At 36.9% G+C, this 20,771-nt stretch overlaps 1 long non-coding RNA gene across 1 annotated transcript; it reads right to left on the bottom strand.

Annotated features, from left to right (window-relative positions):
- Positions 1-6,746: 6,746 nt before the first annotated feature.
- Positions 6,747-7,143, bottom strand: LOC127651222 (uncharacterized). The gene is made up of 2 exons (XR_007971539.1): positions 7,052-7,143; positions 6,747-7,020 (listed from the first exon to the last, which is right to left on the bottom strand). It is a non-coding gene; the product is annotated as an uncharacterized LOC127651222 (long non-coding RNA).
- Positions 7,144-20,771: the final 13,628 nt, after the last annotated feature.

Raw genomic sequence — 20,771 nt, 5'->3', positions numbered from 1 at the left:
TCGCTCAGTCAGGATGTTCAAGTTCAAGATGCTAACTATCAAGACGGTCGTGTCACAAATCCAAAATCACGATTGGCTGGTCACAATCGATCTCATGGATGCATATTTTCATATAGAAATTCTGCCACAGCACAGGAAGTTCCTGAGGTTCGCTTTCGGGGGCGAAGCCTTCCAGTATCGGGTTCTTCCATTCGGCCTAGCCCTATCAATCCGCACATTCATGAAATGCAAGGATGCAGCATTGGATCCTTTGCGACTCCGTGGCATCCGCATTCTGAATTACATAGATGACTGGCTTATACTAGCACAGTCTCAAGAACTGGAAGATCAGCACAGCGATATTGTCTTAGCTCATATGGTTTCTCTGGGTCTGAAACTCAATGTCAAAAAGAGCGTTCTGTCTCCCACCCAGGGAATTACCTATCTGGGAGTTATATGGAATTCGATCACGATGCGGGCACAATTGTCTCCCGTTCGAATCATGTCCATTCAGAACACCCTGAGCAATGTCAGGCTAAGTCAAGGTTGCACTGTTCATCAGTATCAACAAATACTAGGTCTCATGGCATCTTCATCCATGGTGATCCCTTTGGGCCTTCTGCACATGAGACCGTTTCAGTTGTGGCTAAAAGCCAGGGGATTTCATCTAAGGGACAGTCCCCTAAGGCAAATAAGTGTTGCGCGTTGCACACTTCGTTCCCTTTCTATGTGGTTCAGACCCCGGTTTCTTACCTTGGGTTCCACTCTAGGTGCATCTTGTCATCGCAGGTTGCTAATGACAGACGACTCCCCGACGGGCTCGGGAACGGTCTTAAGTGGTCGTCCAGCCCAAGGGGAATGGGAAGGTCATCAGCTCGGTTGGCACAACAACTGCCTCGAGTTGATGGCGGTATTTCTGGCCCTGAAATACTTCCTCCAGCATCTGAGAGGCTGCCATTTCCTGGTGCGGGTCGACAACACATCAGCAGTCTCCTACATAAATCTTCAAGGAGGTCTACGTTCACGTCAGCTGAATTCTCTGGCACGTCAGTTTTTTCCTTCTTCTCAGCTTTGAAAGAATCATTTTTAACTAGAATCTTTTTTTCTGACTCAAGCCATCTTCTCCAACCCTCTTCTGCCAGTAGAAAACTGAAGTTTAAAACTTTTTCACATTAGAAAAAAAAACCCTTACATCAACAGGTCTTCCAAAAGTCTCATCCATAAAATCGTTTATATCTTCCAACGAATATACTTGCTCACAGGTAATTTGCGAGAAATCAGATACGTCCGATAAATCAGATTGAACACTCTCATCATCATCACCATCCTCATTGCCCATTTCTTTATCAGTTTCCAACATTATCTTTGGTGAAGGAAAAACGTCTCCACTTTCAGCCTTGGAATCTGCTGCTTCACTACTTTCATTGTTCATCTGGCCTACTACCCTTATCTCCTATACAGCTTCACTTTGCTCCAACACCTGTTCACTAAGAACTCTTTCATCCATTACAACAGGCATACTATTTACAATCTTTACACTTTTGTGCATTTGATAACTGCTGGAACGGTTTTCATTCTGATTCTCACTATTAGACAATTGAGCATCAGTGACACCACCTTCTTGTTGAGAATTCAATCTATCCTTGTTATTTAACGATTCAGCTTCACCACTAATAGTTCCTTCTGTCACTGTATTCTCTGTTCTCTCGCCCGAAATATTACTCGGGCCAGCTTCACTCTCTTCACTTCAAAAAGGACACAACAGTTTTACGTGTCCCATTGAGCAAACATTCAAAACAACGCATTTCTCCAGCGCTAGCATACACCATATAAGACTTCCATCAAACAAGCATCTAAACGAAATGTTTAGACTCAGTGAATTCAGAAACATATACACCTGTCGTCTAAACGACAACACATGCTTCAAAGCCGCTTTCTTACATCCCAGCGGGACCATTTTAATGCCACTTGCGAACTTTCCAATGCAAGAAAGTTCTCTTTCAATATCCGCGTCAGGAATAAATGGCGGAATATTAGATATCGTTACCTTCGTTGTTGGAGAAACCAGGTGTTGAACTGGAACAAAATTCCCACTTACCGTGATTCCACTTTCAACCAATCGATTAACGAGTGTCTTATCTTTCAGAAATACCACCACGGCCTTATTCATCCGAGATGCCTATATAATATTTCCAGGTCCCACTTTTTCTCCTACATCCAACAGTACATCCTCAACCGAAACGCCCGCATTACTAACACATCTAACCCTGTGTTTGAGTGACAGGTAAAACGCTACCACACTCAGGTGAGACGCCATCCCTCACAAACTCGAGGCCAGATTCCAAATTCTAAACGAGCTGAGAAATAACTACAACACAATCACAAAAATGTGTTTTAAATTTAGATATCAAAATGTGTAATTAAATAAGAAAAAAGAAAATATATGAGAAACAATTTTTTTATGTACCTCTCACTAACACTAAACTCACACTCCCATGCACTAACTCCCCACTTCCCAGCATGCACCAGAGAGAGGGAGGGATGGGGGGCGGGTGCCCCAAAGGGAATGGCAGTGCTCCTTAAAGTATTTACATTAACTTTTATTAAAAAATTCTTGATTTTCACATTTCTGAGAATGTATTAATTTTGAAGAAATTCCAAACTAATGAAATAACTCAGTATCTTCCATTTAATTTAAAGGAGAAGGTTGCCAAAAAAAAAAGAAAAAAGAAAATCTTAATTTAAATATGGCGCATGAAAATATGTTGTGCAAGGTTTAATGTCAATAACATTAAATGTCATTGGTTGTCATGTATCTCCTGAATGAACGTCATTAATGTCAAACATGGTGTGATAGGTCCTGATGCGCTACATTTTAAAAAACACAAAGACAAATGACATTTGAGAGCTGTGATGAACATTTTCACTTACACAAATCTATTGTACGGCTTTTGAAGACTTGAAATATAGTGTATGAGATGAGTCAGTGGGACGAACCATGCATTTTAAGTCTAGGCCTTCAGAGTGACTCATGCCATTAAGAAAACACATTTTCACAATTACGTCACAGCCAACTAATAATACTGTACCAATTGACATTTGGACAATTTGTCCATGAACGAAAGCCAACTCTTGAAACGATCTAAATGCTCAAGGTAGCCTAATTTTAACTGCAGCATGGACATTCAAAAATCTTAATTTTTCTTATGAATCTACCAAGAAGGTCTATAAAACCTGGAAAAAGCTATTTGATAATACTGTATTTGTTATTTAAATGTTGCTTGCAATAAATTTCACTGAATGCTCAAGACCTAATATAAGACTAACTTTTAAATCCTAATTTACACCCACCAAGAACAATGAAATCAATCTGATTGGCTGATGAATCTGATGTAGGGCTCTACGTTTAGGACGGGTTTGGTTATTAGCAATAATTGATAATTATCATAGATAATTATCAATTATTAAAATCAATAGAACACTGATTAAAATCAATTTTAGCTTTATAATCCTTTAATTCAACAATCATCAAAGACAACCATCAATTAACAAATTCAATAGAATATTCATTATTATCAAAGATAATCATTCAAATTAATGGAACATTGATTAGAATTAAAACTAGCTTATTAAAACTAGATTCAAATTCAACAATAATCAAAGATAATTGTCAATTATCAAAATCAATAGAATATTAATAAAGATTAATATCGCCGGGGCACCAATCTGGAATCAGGGACTAATAACCAAACATAAATAGTCTTAATATTAGATTGTTCTCTTAGGAAAATCGACGTCTGGAGAACACCATTTTTCAACAGGGAACAATGAAGGCTTGTATCCGAGCACTGGCATCCTCAGCCAGCCTTTGACACATGTGTATGCTAACCAAACCAAAAACACTTCTCTTTGAAATATAACAAAAATGTATTGATGGAGTAATATCAATTAATAATCAATACAATGCAGTCAATAAACTTCCGACTTACAACTACAAACTAAACAGTGACATGATTAGATATAGTTACCAAAAATAAGCAAATAACACATGAGGAAGGTGTGTGTGTGTGTGTGCGTGGAGTGACGCGCACATAATGGCGGACGTGACTCTCGTGGAGAGTATGTTTGTTAGGGGTTGCTTGTGTGTGCGGTTAGTACAACAGAGAGAGAGAATAAAGTGGCGGCGCCGAAGCCGGTTTTTCGCGATCGTGGGAGGGAAGGCAACTGGTGGTTTATCACTCAGATAAACGGCTCGTAACCCCTTCCGAGGTCTTTGGTCCTTTAATGGATAAACACAGTGTGCCGGTCTCATCTGCGATGACGTAAATACACAACAGTCCAACGTGGTTGGATTACAACACAGCAAATCTCATTCGTGATAACAGTATGTTACAGTAATACCATAAGTATTATTAACAGCAATGAGCGGACTTGGTGGTCCGTAAACTGTACAAGCAATAACCTTGATACACAAGAATAACACACTATAATATTCTATCTCTGCCCAGACGTAACCTCTTACTTGAACCACGTGAGGACGCAAGTAGAATGTGTGTTCATCCATCGTTTGACTCCGACTCGGTTCCTCGAGGCTCGGTTGATGACGGGCGGCTGATGGGGCTGCCGGAGAAATCAGCGACGTCGACTCGATTGAAGATGGAAGAGAAATCTTCTTTCTTCACTTCTGCAGGAAAACGGATGAAGATGTGGATTGCTCGGCTGTCTGCTTTGGATCTGTTAGTGTTCGGTGGAACACAGAGTAATCTCAACTCGTCCAGGCAAGATGGAGATTGTATGGCCACAGTTTCAAGTCATACGTTACTTCCTTGTGCAACAAGGCTGCAACTGAGAGCAGCGATGAGCTGCGTCTACGTACGGCATGCAAAGTCACTGGAAGCAATGCTCAGAAGGACCTCAGAGGTATTTCTACTCTCATGGTTGAGGGCAATCTGTTGAGTGCCTCATCCAATAGGAGTTGAGAGTTCGATCCTTTGGAATTTAAGTTGTAAAGTGAGCAAGGCTTCTTGGGATTTGTAGTTTGTTTTGTACTCCCTTTGTTTGATTTTGGCATGATATTTATCAGTAAGATTTATGACTTTGTGTTTGTGGGCCTCAGTCAGGCTTCATGACTTTGTTAGGCCTGCCTTTGTCTTGTATCTGAATACATGAGACCCAACACTGACAATCTGACATTAGATGCCCATTCATTTGCACTGTTGAGGGACTCAGTGGAAATTATAATGGGCCAACAGGTGGAGCTCATACTCATGCATTGCTTCAGCTAACGAGCTCTGCTTTGGCATGCGTTGTAAAACAGGCATCATGCTTCGCTTGTAAGCAGCGAGGAATAAATTCTGATTGGATAATGTTCATTTAAAGATTAATTAATTGTGGAAAGCATTTAAAAATACATAGATAAAAAGGTTAATGAGAATGACAGGATGAAAAAATATTTAATTATTAGGCATGTTAGGCTAACAAAAAGGCTTCGCTGGCGCCGAGAATTTGCCACTGAGTTGAGTGGACTACTTTCATGATACGTTAATGTTGTTGTTTTTTGGGTTATTTTTAGTGCTTGACAGCCCCAGTACCCATTCACTTTAATTGTGTGGAAAAGAGCTGCCAAGACATTTAGCAAAATATCCCTTCTGTGTTTCCTAGAATGAAGAAAGTCATAGATGTTTGCAACAACATGGTGGTGAGTAAATGGTGATGGAAGAATTTTTAATGTTCAGTAAACTATGCTTTTAACACAAATTAGTTAAACATCTGAAGTCTTTTCATTTAGTTTAAATATGATTGAAGAGCCCAAACTTAAGTAAAGTTGGTTTTATATTCGCATATTCGCACATTCGCGGACTTCCGCGTTCAATAACTCGTGAACTAAACGTTGTTGCTACACACAACACCTATCACATATAACTACAGATAAAACACCAGAAGCTACAACATAAATTTCCTCAAAACGATCTTTCCTTCGCACTGGACAAAATACATTGATCTCTATGCGCAGGCTGCTAAAAAGGGACCATCTGCAAAGTGCAAACCCGAAGGAAAGCTCGTTTTGAGGAGATTAAAATATTAAAACAATGTTATTTGTGTAGTAACAATATTCAGCTCATGAGATATTGAACGCGGAACTCCGCAAATATGCGAAGCGAATATAAAAAGCAACTTGCAGACTTGATCATGTAGGACCTTCAGGACCACATAGCCTACGTGGACAGCACCATGAACATAGTCAAGTTTAAAAAAAAAACCCAACCAGGGTAAAAATAGTTTCAGGTTTGATATTTGCTGCGTATTCACCTAGACTGCTTTAGTGTACTTTTGTGTAGGCTATTGTACATACAGTACGCAAAAATGTTTTATGTAAAAGTTACAGTAATTCACCAAAGGGATTTTTTCATGTTCCAAAGGTTGTAGTATGTTCCTACTGACCAGACTGACTTACTACAGATGGAATTTTGACAATAACTCCCTTACTGTACATACTGAAGGGTTGGGGTCAGAATCCCCTGTCTCTTCAATTTAATTATATATATCCTTTTTATATATATCCTTTTGAATGATTACTTTATTCTTATTAAAAATTCAACAATCAAGTATGTATCCTAATCATTTCTGTATTCATTTTCTTTTAGGTGCATTCCAGTGTGTGCCCTTGTGTTGTGTTCACATGCAAGGGGCCTTTTGATGATAACTGTCTTGGGATTCAGAGAGCGTGAGAGAGACTCTGTACTCATGTATTGCATATATATTATATATATATATATATATATATATATATATATATATATATATATATATTGTAAGTAAATCAAAACCAAATAATTTACAAGCTTTTAACTTCATGAGGTGCAATAGCAAGGTATCTAACACCGGAGACGTCCTTGGTGAATCTGCCTCTGGCTGGACATTCCTTTACAGTCCTTTTTAAAGTCCATCAACTTTTTGACATGTTCAGAAATCCCCTCCTGGAAACTCCCTCTGCATACATTCAGTCTTTTACAGCCAATTGGTCAAACATAAAATCTTGAACTGTCATTATTTCTGGAAGACCCCTTAGGACTTTTGCATATAAAACTCTTTGTCCTCTTTTTCTGGACCTTTCCATCATCGCTGTATCTTCTGTATCTCGTCTGCAACACATAGACGGTAATGATGGCATTTTTCTCCTTTCAAAAGCAAAGCTCTTTCTAATACATTTTCAACTCTCTACTCTGCCACCATCATCTGCTTAATAAATGCTTACAACATTCAGTGTGGTATTTTTTTCTTTATAAACCATTTTCATAATAAGAATATTTATAAAACAATTTACAGTATTTTCCTTAATAAACCAGCTTCATAATAAAAATCTTTATAAAACAAGTTGAGGTGTTTTTCTTAATAAATTATTTTCTCAATATATGGTTACAATGATTATTAATACAAGTGTTTTACAGTAAACACATTCTTAATAAATTGTTTAACAACTACTTATGGTACCTTTCATTATAAAACCACTTTTTATTTGTTACAATTGTGGTTTACTATGACCCAGAAATACTTCATATACCAGAAGCCATGATTAGAATAGAATAATTGCATATTTCACAACAATATCCACATATCTGCATCTATATATCTGTCTTAGTTGACTTGTATAAGTTTGAGGGTCAGTTTATACATAATTTCACCTTATTTTCATTAAGTGAACATCTCATGTGTATTTCTTTAGGGAGTGGAGTAAAGGGGCATATTATCTTTCCTGCTTTCCTGGAGTGAAATGTTTTATCAGCCTGTTAAGGTGGACTGCTCTTCTGATAATTAGCTCAGGCCTTCTTCAGCCTCGAAGAGAACTGTTGTTTGTCAGTGTTCTGTGTGTGTGCGTTTGATATTCTTTGCAGGTTCTGAACTTTGTGATATAGCCTAAAACATTCTCGGACCCTGGAAGAAGGTCACCACAGACTTAAATCTCGGAAATGGACGACAAATATTCTGATTAACGGCGATATACCCACTTATCTATCAAAAATGTATTATTGTTTAGACTTTATGTTGTCTTAGCCAATCAGAAGTAAACGATTATGTATGTAATGCATGTCCTTGTAAAAGGTATACTTGTGTGAGATTTGTTTGTAAGGTAGAGTTGGCTTGCGACCTCCTCGTGACTTTGACGCTGGCTTTAACAATTTAACTGCAAAATTTTCTTCAGTAAAATTTTACTTATTTGATTGAATTTCACGACTCCTGGTCTTCTTTCATCATATTATTATCTGGTCCTGGGTCTTACAACTGTACCCCCCCCAAACAGTACAATTTTCAAATAATTTTTTTCCTGTTCCAATGGCTGTAGTGCTTTCCTAGTGATCAGACTGACTTACTACAGGTGAAATTTTGACACTAACTCCCTTACTGTACGTACAATAAACTAATAAGTTCAAGAAAACATTACTGTAATTCCCCTAAAGTATTTTTTCCTGTTCCAAAGGCTGTAGTGCTTTCCTAGTGACCAGACTGACTTACTACAGGTGAAATTTTCACAATAACTCCCTTACTGTACGTACAATAAACTAATAAGTTCAAGAAAACATTACTGTAATTCCCCTAAAGTATTTTTTCCTGTTCCAATGGCTGTAGTGCTTTCCTAGTGATCAGACTGACATACTACAGGTGAAATTTTGACACTAGCTCCCTTACTGTACGTACAATAAACTAATAAGTTCAAGAAAACATTACTGTTATTCCCCTAAAGTATTTTTTCCTGTTCCAAAGGCTGTAGTGCTTTCCTAGTGATCAGACTGACTTACTACAGGTGAAATTTTGACACTAGCTCCCTTACTGTACGTACAATAAACTAATAAGTTCAAGAAAACATTACTGTAATTCCCCTAAAGTATTTTTTCCTGTTCCAAAGGCTGTAGTGCTTTGCTAGTGATCAGACTGACTTACTACAGGTGAAATTTTGACAATAACTCCCTTACTGTACGTACAATAAACTAATAAGTTCAAGAAAACATTACTGTAAATCCCCTAAAGTATTTTTTCCTGTTCCAAAGGCTGTAGTGCTTTCCTAGTGATCAGACTGACTTACTACAGGTGAAATTTTGACACTAGCTCCCTTACTGTACATACAATAAACTAATAAGTTCAAGAAAACATTACTGTAATTCCCCTAAAGTATTTTTTCCTGTTCCAATGGCTGTAGTGCTTTCCTAGTGACCATACTGACCTACTACAGGTGAAATTTTGACAATAACTCTCTTACTGTACGTACAATAAACTAATAAGTTCAAGAAAACATTACTGTAATTCCCCTAAAGTATTTTTCCTGTTACAATGGCTGTAGTGCTTTGCTAGTGACCAGACTGACTTACTACAGGTGAACTTTTGACAATAATTCCCTTACTGTACGTACAATAAACTAATAAGTTCAAGAAAACATTACTGTAATTCCCCTAAAGTATTTTTTCCTGTTCCAATGGCTGTAGTGGTTTCCTAGTGACCAGACTGACTTACTACAGGTGAAATTTTCACAATAACTCCCTTACTGTACAATTATCACATATATTTATGTAATAAACATTATTACATGTGTTTATTACATATGTTTATGTAATAAACTGTAATTCCCCTATAGTGTTTTTTTATATTTATATTCAAATGGTTGTAGTGCTTTGCTAGTTATCAGACTGACTTACTACATGTTGAATACTGACAATACCTACCTTACTGTAAGTATATTACAATCATATTATTCTGAAGAAATTATTCTATTTTCACCTTTTTTCATGTTCCAGAGGTTATGGCATGTTCCTAGTGATCACTCTACTCAATTAACTTTGATCAATGTATTATGTAAAAGTATGTATTATAACTGCTGTTCCTTGTACAACACATTTCTTTCATTGATTAAAGAAATTCAGATACTTTACATTTATCATATTTTCAACGTTATAAATAAGCAACACCCTTATTGTAATGATTCAAGTTAAGTTTTTGTTATGAGGTCCTGAAGAAGTGGATTCTGGAATACAGGATAATGTATGGAATTCAGAACCATGGACAGCGCCGTTTCCAGCGTGCAAAAAACATGTGTTGTGCCAAATTTCAACCCCCGCCAAATTATTACCCTCTATTGGTACGTTTAGGATTAGTTATGGGGAGTGGTTAGTGTTAGGATTAGGCAATCAGGTACTGACTTCAACGAGGGGGGGGGTAATAATTTGGCAAGGGGTCGAAATTCGGCACAACACCGAAAGGACACGCCCACACACTCATCTTATGTTCAAAAAGCATTTCTATAATCACAATTCAGTCACTGCAAAGATTGAAAAAAAAAAAAAACATCTTACCTTAAGTTAGAATAGAGTATTATGCCTTGGCTTGACTTCGATGTGAACCCAAAGTGTGTGAGTGATACACTCTGGTTTAGCTATCAGCTTGCTTGCTAGACATTTTTAGTATGGCTTCTCAGTTTCTTCTGTTTGGTGCACATGGTTAATTGGCATACGTGCACAGGACTGGTTGGCTCCGCTTGGCAAAAAATAGAACATTTGTGAATAAATGTTTTGAATTCTGAATACTGGACATGGTGAGCTTAAAAACAATTTAGTGACAATAACATTTTACTTAGAAATATTTATATTTTGCTTTTGATGCTTTCAGAGGGTCTCACCCAGCTAACACAAATACGTGACTGTTACACAACTGCAACATTTATAATAATATGGGAGGACATTAAGTGGTCTAATTTAAGTTGTCCTCATTGGCCCAAAACTATTTTAGGGACTTTTTCAACGACATATGAATGATACAGACTCAAAAATTCGTGCATTTACTATAAAACAAAGCACAAACAGAAAAAAACAGTATGCAAACAGGTTATACATTTAAATGAACAAGGTTTGCCCCAAAAGCTTGACGTCTTCATTTTGGTGGCCCTAATAACAAAGCAAGAATAAGAAAAGAAAAATGCAAGAATAAGAACAGTTCAGTGTTTTCCAATTGAACATTTAAATACACAAAGCAATTAGCACTGAAAGATAGAATCTGTATAAGCAGACCGTTTTGTTTAAAAATAGCTCATATATTTTTCTAAACATTGTCACAAAGTTATGTTGTGGCAACTGCATTATTTCCCTTTACAAAATGTTTATAACTTCATGACATGTATCACTATAATCTAGAAAACCTTAGTTTGAAATCATTACTTTTTACATTTAATAATACATATTATTTTGTTTTTCTTCTTCTGAAGTCGTGATTACGATAAAAAAAAATTTAAACTAGGAAACTACGCCTATTTATGATTATTGCTGAAGGCAGCATTAAACCTCCAAAATGTCAGGTGGTGGTGCAACTGTCTGAACAAATGAACAGACTAAGAAAACAATTTAACATGGTGTCTTAATAATAAAAAATTTGAAACAGTGCCATCATTTTAGGTTTGAAGCCTTTCATGTTATTTTTTATTTTTTTTATAAATATCAGTAGTTTTAAATCTATTGAGGTAATTGAGAAACTTTTGTCCAGCAATTTGTATATTCTCAAATATTATTATGAATTTACAAGGTAATAACAGTAAACACGATAATGCATCATCCAGAGGAGCCTAACTGATCTCTTTGGCAGAGTGAAAAGTTTGTAGATCTCTCTCAAATACTGATAAAAAATGCTAATTTCAAGTATGGGTAGGTTGGTGGTACACTTTCCATGTCAGGTGGTACAACATAATATTTTTGTTGTACCACCTGACATAAAACTGAAATTAGTTTAAACACTTTAAAATATCATTTAACATCTGAAAATTGTTTAAACACATTGTCTTCAAGAGTGTTGATGTCATTAGAAGTCTTACCAAGTGAGGCTGGATCCGAACTGGAGCTGCTGTAATCTCTAGTAAAATATGCTGAGCATCCTGAGATACAAACAACGAGACAACAGGAGAAAGATTAGCATTGCTGCTGGTCATATTATTTCAGGCAAAAGATGGTCATGTGCACTTTTTACTATTTCATCACATAGTACAAAATTATGATATGTGTTAATTGAATGCTTAGCTAAAGAGATGTGTCTTTAATCTAGATTTAAATTAGGATAGTGTTTCTGGGCCCCCAAACATTATCAGGGAGGTTATTCTAGAGTTATTGTCGTGGAATATCATGATGAATCTCTCTAAGTTGTAAGAAAACTCTCAGAGTCTTGAGTTCCAGATGCCAAAGTTGTAGTTTATTGAACACCAACAAACATGAGACCGGCCAGCTGTCCGCTCTGACATTATCCTCCTAAGTTCTCTGTTATATACCTTTTTGTTATCTTGTTACCCACTATCTCTGACTAACAAGGTCACTGCCTTGTTTCTTTCCCTCGCCACCAATATGTTTTATCTCCTTCATTAATTAAATATTAGTGGAAAATCCCCCGCCTATCTATTAAAAAGAAAACATACATCAGCTGGTAACTTCACATATCTTGGACATATGTCATAGTTCATGGGAACCCTTACAGTAAGGCGGCCTTGTTTATTTCGCGGCCTTGTCTGTTCCTTCACATTATCATGAAAGAAAATGCAAGCTCCACAGATTTTTAGCTCATCAAGAAAAACATCATGGCAGCAAGAAAAACATCATGGCAGAAAAACACCAGCTGCAAGATATCATACAAGACACTGTTCATATTTTGTTTTTGTTTGCTCATACACCTGTTTTTCAAGGTTATATACCATTCTTTGTGTTCTCTGCAGCATCAACACTTTTAGTGACCTCACATGCTCTCTCTCTTGGGTCACACAAAGGCCTGGAAACTCATATAAGTATTTTGATATAGAAAAACATACTAGAATATTGAAAATATACTATATATTTCCCTTACATTCTATAGGAAATCATCTGATTTTAATGAGAAATCATGGCCCAACGAGTCGTCATTTTAATTTAGTGCATTTTTATGTCTATGCACAAAAAGGGGCTGACATTTAAGTGTTTTTTAAGGTTAGCACTGTTATGGGGTTAACAGCTGTCAGATCCAGGACCAGATATGATGAAAGAAGACCAGGAGTCGTGAAATTCAATCAAATAAGTAAAATTTTACTGAAGAATATTTTGCAGTTAAATTGGTAAAGCCAGCGTCAAAGTCACGAGGAGGTCGCAAGCCAACTCTACCTTACAAACAAATCTCAAACAAGTATACCTTTTACAAGGACATGCATTACATCTTTGCTACTTCTGATTGGCTAAGACAACATAAAATCTAAACAATTATACATTTATACTTTATTCTTTAGAGACATACACATGAAAGAAGTAAAATTTTGTGAACTAGATCATGTAAATCACATAGAGGTTGACCCCTGTAACCTTTACTTGGTCAACAAAAATCAGACACCATAATGCACTTAAAAATATAATGGTAGAAATGCTGACAACAAAATATGATTAAAACTATATATGAATCACTCTTTGAATATAGTAATGATTATATTGTGGAATATAGTAATGATTATATAACTTGATTCGCACTTGTTATAGGAATAATGTAAAAACTCAAAAGGATATATAGATATAGTGAAGAGACAAGGGATTCTGACCCCAACCCTTCAGCACAAAATATAATTAATAATATGAAACTAAGATTAAACTACATGCATGCATGAACTAAATAATTTTGATCACACATAGTATTTACATTACAACAGTACATCATCAGACATGCTAATTTACATGGATTCAAAACACACCATAATTTTTTTTTGTGAGACATCTCTTACATTTAAGCAAGCTAACCTATACCCTTCTTCTTAACTCTTACAACGGTTATCTCGTACCACAGATAACATCTGCTCTTATCCTTCTAATCATTACCTTGTCACCCTAGGTAATTAAGTTTAAATGTCATCTTCACTGCCACTTTGACTGGAATCACATGTGTCACATACATGCAAATCATGATGACGCGTTTGGTGTTGAAACGTAGATGACACAGCATTTCTAATCAATTGCATTACACATGGCCACAAACACAAGATCAACAAGAACGAGCAAACTATACAAATTACCATCATCATCGCATTTGTCACATTACTAAAAATACCTTTAAACCATCCCCATCCAAAAGAGAATTAATTAGTTTCCCGATCTGTCAGAGTCTTTGACATGAAGGTCAAATTATGTATCCCTTCTTCAATGACATGGCCTTTTGCATCATTATCTGGAATGTATGTGCAGCACGTTTCTCCCACTATCACACAAACTCCACCTTGTGATGCCGTAAGTTGGTCTAAAACTAAATGATTCTGCAGAACCATGAGTCTTAGTCCTCTCAGCTCCTCCTTGATGCCTTCCATCATAATATTTGTCGTGTCAATGAAAGAAATCAGTTCATACCTGGTTACCTGTACCTCTTCCATTACTGATGCAACACCTATTCCAGGCACAAAACAAGCCAGCAATTTCTCAGCTATGTTCCAGATGTGATGATTTCTTGGCACTGGGCTGTCTTGCACAATGTTAAGCAGTCCCCTTTTCTTTGGTTTCATAACTTCATGTGGTTGGTGCTGTATGACCATTGCTCCTCCATGCAGTTGAACTAGAGCACATGTTCCTGTCCAGTTTATAGGCAGAGACACATAGATTGCATACCTACACTGCCAGTATACATTTTCTAGTACTCCTGTGCCCTCTTCATCTGGTACATGCACAGTTGCACAAGCAGCCTAACATGCATCACGTATGGCTTTGTGTGATTTCAAGTATTCGAAAGCCATTACAGCTTGTGTCGAACTCCCAACGGCAATAGTAGGGTCAAATAAGCATCTATAACAACGTCGTTGTGTGATAGGATTACTGTCGTTCTCTTTGTAGATTATGTTGCATTTACTCTTTGGTGTTTCCCCTAAAGCATAAGTTCCTGAAACTCTGCTGTAACATGTGAGATTAGTTGGTATGTTCCGAACAATTGCTGCCTTGCCAAACACTCTTTTTGTCACCTTCATTGTTGTCCATTCCTTGTTGTTTAAAAAGAGGATAGTATTCTCGTTTTATAAAGCTGCTGCCACAGCCAATGTAGCCATGAAGGTTGATGTGTTGTGATCTTGGTGCGGCCACAGGTCCGCTCCAGCGGTACTGTGCGCGAACTGTGTGCACACGTAGCAGTTCGGAAACCCACTTTTCTTTGCTGTATGGTTGGTTAGTCTCCACCACAGGTTTGTAGCATATGGATGAGGAGGGCTGGGATGGTCCATCCAGGACTCAGATAAGCTTGCTAAAAAATCTTCTGCTGTTTCTCGTACTCGTCTCGGTCGCAAAGTATGGTTAACTGAAGCAGTACCATTCATCATCATCATCCTCACAGGCTCAGGATCAATGCTTTTTTTTGGAGTGAGCAGTAAAACAATCAATAATGACAGAACAACCAGTACGCATGTCGTAGCTCTCAGACCGCAGTGTCCAGGAAGTCTCATAGGATGCCATGGTCGTCGGTGTAGCTCCATATTGCTCCCAGTGGCCTTAATTGATCTGGGTCATTCAAGTCCAGCCCGTGTCACTGCGTGTTCAGCTCACAATACACTGGCTGTGTGTGCCTGTCTTTCCCAGAAATAACGACTTTAATTCCCCCCCAAAGAAAGTATGAATAACAATGGAAAGTTACCACAGGCCTCAATGTGAACTTTGTTTTATCTTATCACAAGTAGCGATAGGGTAAAAATGTTGTCCATCTCCAAACTTTCCCATAAGAAAGTTATGGGAACTTTCTTATGGGAAATGTTGTCCATCTCCGTTGTTATTCATACTGTAATCATCTGCTGGTCAGATGGAGTCAGAAACAATGACTCTGTGAGACAGAGAGAGGGACAGACGTTTAGTGAGACAGTGAATAGGGATGTGAACGGCATAGTCAGACTTTGACACTATCTCTCACACTGTAGAATGGGGAGGCCTAAAAAAGGCACCACACCTGTAAGATCAGATCTATGGTCACAGGCTGGAGGGATTGATTCTATGATAAAGACGCTACAGAAAGCTGATATTTTGAATAGAATCACAGAATATTCCTCAGAGATATGGTCCCAACTTGCCATAGATTTACTTAATGAAGACACACAGAAAAATCGCCATTGGTTATGGGTCGTCTGGAATCATAACCGCAGAGGCCTGAGAGAACAAGTACATCTGGCTGCAGAACATCACACCAATGGGACTGAAGAAATCCAACCCGCAGATCAAGCTAAAATAATTCAATCACAATACTAAAATAAATAAGAAGCTTTTACAGTGTGCTTATTTATTTCAATATTTTATATTATTTGTTTAAGATAACAAAAGTATTAAAAGTTTTTATTCAGCTTTGGTACTATTTTCACAAGATGTACATTTTCCAAAGTCTTAGTGCTAATATCACAACAGATCATCAAAAGTGCATTTTTTTCAAACATTTCATCATGTTTTCAATTGTGTAAGTACAATTCACAAAATCACAAAGTATCCTTTTCACAACACAAAATAAGTGTTTCATCTACATAAATGTTTCATTCACAGTCACTGTCTTTCAGAAAGCTCTTACTATCAAACTTTTGATTTGCATCTCTTCTTGTTTAGTTTACTACATTTGTCTATTATTTAATCCAAATGATCTTAATGGTTAATCAATGAATCATTTGGTACACCTATGCATTTCTATAGATATTGATTCAATACACAGTTTCTATAGAACTTGTTTGCAATTTTTCGATATGGATAACCAAATGAATTCTTTTTACATAAGTGATTTATAGATATTAACCACCACAATGTTCAAAGTGTGTGCACAAGCATGTGTGTGTGTGTGTGTGTGACAGAGAGAGAGAGAGAGAGAGAGAGAGAGAGAGATACAGATAAATTTGTCATTTGTGCAAACACTGTAAAGCAGAATAGAGTGTAAGGGAGAGGAAACACTCAATGAAAACATCAGATTGATCAGAGATGCATCATTGGAAGGGAGACAGATGGAATAAAATGCATTTTACATTACAGTATGTATGCCATGTGATACTGTAAAAATGGTAGTTACATTATTGTAACTCAACCTTAATCTGTAAAGGTCCACTACTGTATAGATTTGGTCAAAGAGTGAACTCATTCACTGTATTACCATCAAACTCTGTTAGCACAGAACCTCATGGCTGTACTTCATCACACCTTTTGATAACACACTGGATAATATTACAAACATTATGGATTCAATTACTTCTAATGTGGCAACTGTAGCCTGTATTACTGTATTGTAATTAATTCAGCAACAATGGTGATTTGAAACATGTATCTTGCATTGTTTGCTGTTGAATGAAGTGATTGTTAAAAGTACTACATTGAAAGAAGATCATACTGTTTCGGGATTAAATCAAACGTCCTCATGACATATTACAATAATCTTGTGTTTGAAACAATGATTATGTGGACTGAAAAGTGTATAACTGTAATGAAAGCATGAGATCAGGTTTTGAAAGAATGACTAGCTGTTACAAGTGTGATCAGTTTGGATATTTGTACTAAGAGTTTTGAAAATGTTCACCTTGTGAAAATAGTACCCAAGCGAATAAAAAACTGTAATTAAATATAGAAATGAAAGATGACAAATAACAAGGTTCTGTTTGGTCCTAATAGGGATACACTGAATTTTTGTCCGAAAGAGAAAAAAGTCCAAAAATATAAACTGCAACTATGACGCCCCACTTATTTTAATATAGGGATATTTTCTGTTTAATTTTTGTGTTACTTTAAATAAAAGTGTGGTTATTTTTTATTATTGCCTTTTTTTTTTTAATTGAGATTCAGTAAAATTATTGCTTTTAATTTAAAAATATAATAATAATAATAATAATAATAATACTAATACAATTCTAAAAAATAATTGAAAATAAGAAATTAATAACTATATATACTGTATATATATATTTGTTTTTTTGGTTGTTTGTTTTTTAAGGACCAACATTTTTATTTCGGTGCATATATTTATTCATTCCTAATATTTTCTTTATTCATAATAAATAAAATATTTTTTTTCAGTCATTTTCCATTTATAAATGAAATGATTGGTAAAATTTGCACATAACAAAACATTTATTGTATTGGAAAAATGTATTAATTGATTAAAGTGATCTACCACAGATACAGAAGTGGCAGATGTGGAAACCCAGTTTGACACAGAGATTTTGAAAAGAGAGACAGACTTCGACTCACAACCTATTTACCAAGAGCCAGATACTGACTCAGAGGGTCTAAAGAGTACACCTGAGCCCACAAAGGTACAGGAAGGAGAGCCTGGAGTAAATGTTCAGAGACAATGTCCAGAGGTACCAAAACAATTTGTTATCTCTATGAAAAGAAAAATGTGGAATGGGATCAAGCCAGGAATATGGTCCTCAAAATTAAGACCACCTTGGACAGACCATGTGTATGACAGCTTTAAAGAACATAATCCATGTTGTACTCTCTCATTTAAATATCAACATGCCAAGACTCCCTGGAGCAGAAAAAAAAAACTTCCATATTTACATATAAAGGCAGTCTGCACATTTTCAACTTGCCCAGCCAAATACACGTTCACAATGCAAAATAATCCTGCTGCACTGGGAAAATGTGATGTGAAAATGTTAGTCCAACAAACTGGAGATATACACCACAAACTTTCAGAGAAAAAGGCTAGGCCAGCAACCAAACTAAAAAGAGGGAAAATAGCAAAGGCCCTAACGCATGGACCCAGTCAGTATTTTTACAGCGCACTACAATCAACACCAAACGAGCAGCTCCTGGCTGGGAACATGACGGAATCTCTCAATAAAAAAGTGTTGAAGGTTATAGGCTCAGAAATGAGGAAAAAGGAGTCCATTCACTCCAATGTCATGATGGAAATATACTTAATGCAGACATTGCTCAAGGAATGTGACACAAAATACTTCAAGGTACCAGGCTACGTACAGCTTTTCAGTATGAATCCGTTCATTGTTCATTCGTGCACCGAGCTTGGCATCAGCATTCTTGTGCATCATTTGAGAAGTAAGTCTCCTGTGTCCCTCTATCTTGATACCACTGGAGGAGTTGTGTCAAAAATACCGGAACAGCCGAAGGGCGTGCTGTACTATGCACTCGTTCTTCCAGGGAACGCTAGAGATGCTCCACCTCTTCCCATCTGTGAAATGCTCTCCAACAATCACTCAGTACCACCAATCACATTCTGGCTCATGCAATTTACATTGCATTTGTCAAAATACACACAAATAAATGTTCACCAGGTCGAGACTGATTACAGCTGGGCTTTAATACAAAGTGTAATGCTTGCTTTCAACAAAGAGCACATCAGCTCTTACCTCGACAGAGCATACAAGTTCTGCATTGGGAAAACATCATGGGATGAAATGAAATCATATACTGTCTTGCACATTTGCTCTGCACACATTTTGAAAGCTGTCAGACAGGCAATCTCTAGGCAAACAGATGACAAAGGACTGAGAGACTTTGCCACGTATGCTTTAGCAAGACTCCAAAATGCCAACAACATGACTGAATCAAGAATTGTGTTCCGTGCATTTTGTGGCCTGCTCATAACCCCACAAAACACAAACCTTGTCAAAGAAAGTCTGTGTGTTTTGGAGAGTGTCATTTCAAGATCCAAAGAGGATACACTGGAAGAAACTTCCCAATCTGAAGACTGGGAAATGTGTGAAAGTGAAGAGAGAAGACATGCAATGACCATCACTGGCAGATCACCATTCACTGCTTTCTTCCAGCAGATCATGAAAGAGCTGAAGGAAGAAGAGGAAGGTGATGAGACATGTTTGGCCAAAGAGGACAACCCATACTTTTGTCCGGGCATCCTCACTGTCCTCTTTGATACCTACCTTGCCATTTTTCCTCTTTGGAGTGGCTTGCTGTTGGGAGACCTGACTACCGGTAGGTATGAATCTTGTGAACAGGATTTGGTGACAACATTGACACTACCAAAAACAAGAGATACCAATTGTCACATAGAAAGGTGGTTTGGAATTGTCAAACATTCCATAATGCATAAAGAACAAAATGTCAAACCAGGAATCTTCATAAGAAAAATGCATCAGTCTCTGCAAACAAGACATACAGAGCACATCATTCTGCATAACCTTCCTCAAAAGCTGTTGCTCCAGCCTGAGCCACATCTGAACCTTGATCAGTGTCAAGAAACTTGGATGAAGAAGAAGGAAGAACGTTTCCCAAACACCAAATCCATATTCTTTTCTGTTCCTCAGAGAATGCCTGTTCCACCAAAAAAGAAAAGAAGGATCCACAAAGATAAGCCAAAAAACCACAAACAGTCAAGTCCTGCGCCAATGCAGCTTCCTGCAGAGGCACTCCTGTAGAGGAAGAGGTAATTAAGTTAGTACAACAAATGAAACTATTTATTGCATATATTCAGCTAACTTATTATTGACTATATGAAGTGTGTAACATTCACAGATTGACATGTTATGGACAAAACCGCACAATGAACTGGTTGTAGCCATTGTGAAATCTGACGATCAGAATCTGGAGTTCCTGTTACATCACGAGGAGTTCCTAACACTGAAGCCGCATGACTGGTTATTTGGAGAGGTACACATATCATAACAAAAATATCTAGTAAATACAAAATTGTACTATATATACATTTATAAACTATAAAAAATTTTGTACCTAAGAAAAAGTAAATGCCAGATACTAAATGTTTTTTTCTCAATGTATGTACTAATTTAAATAAATTGAATAATTGCAATGATTTATCTTTTTTTTCCCCAGACGATCGAGTGCTATTTAAGAGCT

The sequence above is a fragment of the Xyrauchen texanus genome, chromosome 11 (genome assembly GCF_025860055.1).
Source record: "Xyrauchen texanus isolate HMW12.3.18 chromosome 11, RBS_HiC_50CHRs, whole genome shotgun sequence".
NCBI classification, from domain to species: domain Eukaryota; kingdom Metazoa; phylum Chordata; class Actinopteri; order Cypriniformes; family Catostomidae; genus Xyrauchen; species Xyrauchen texanus.
This window is presented reverse-complemented; position numbering and strand designations above follow the sequence as displayed.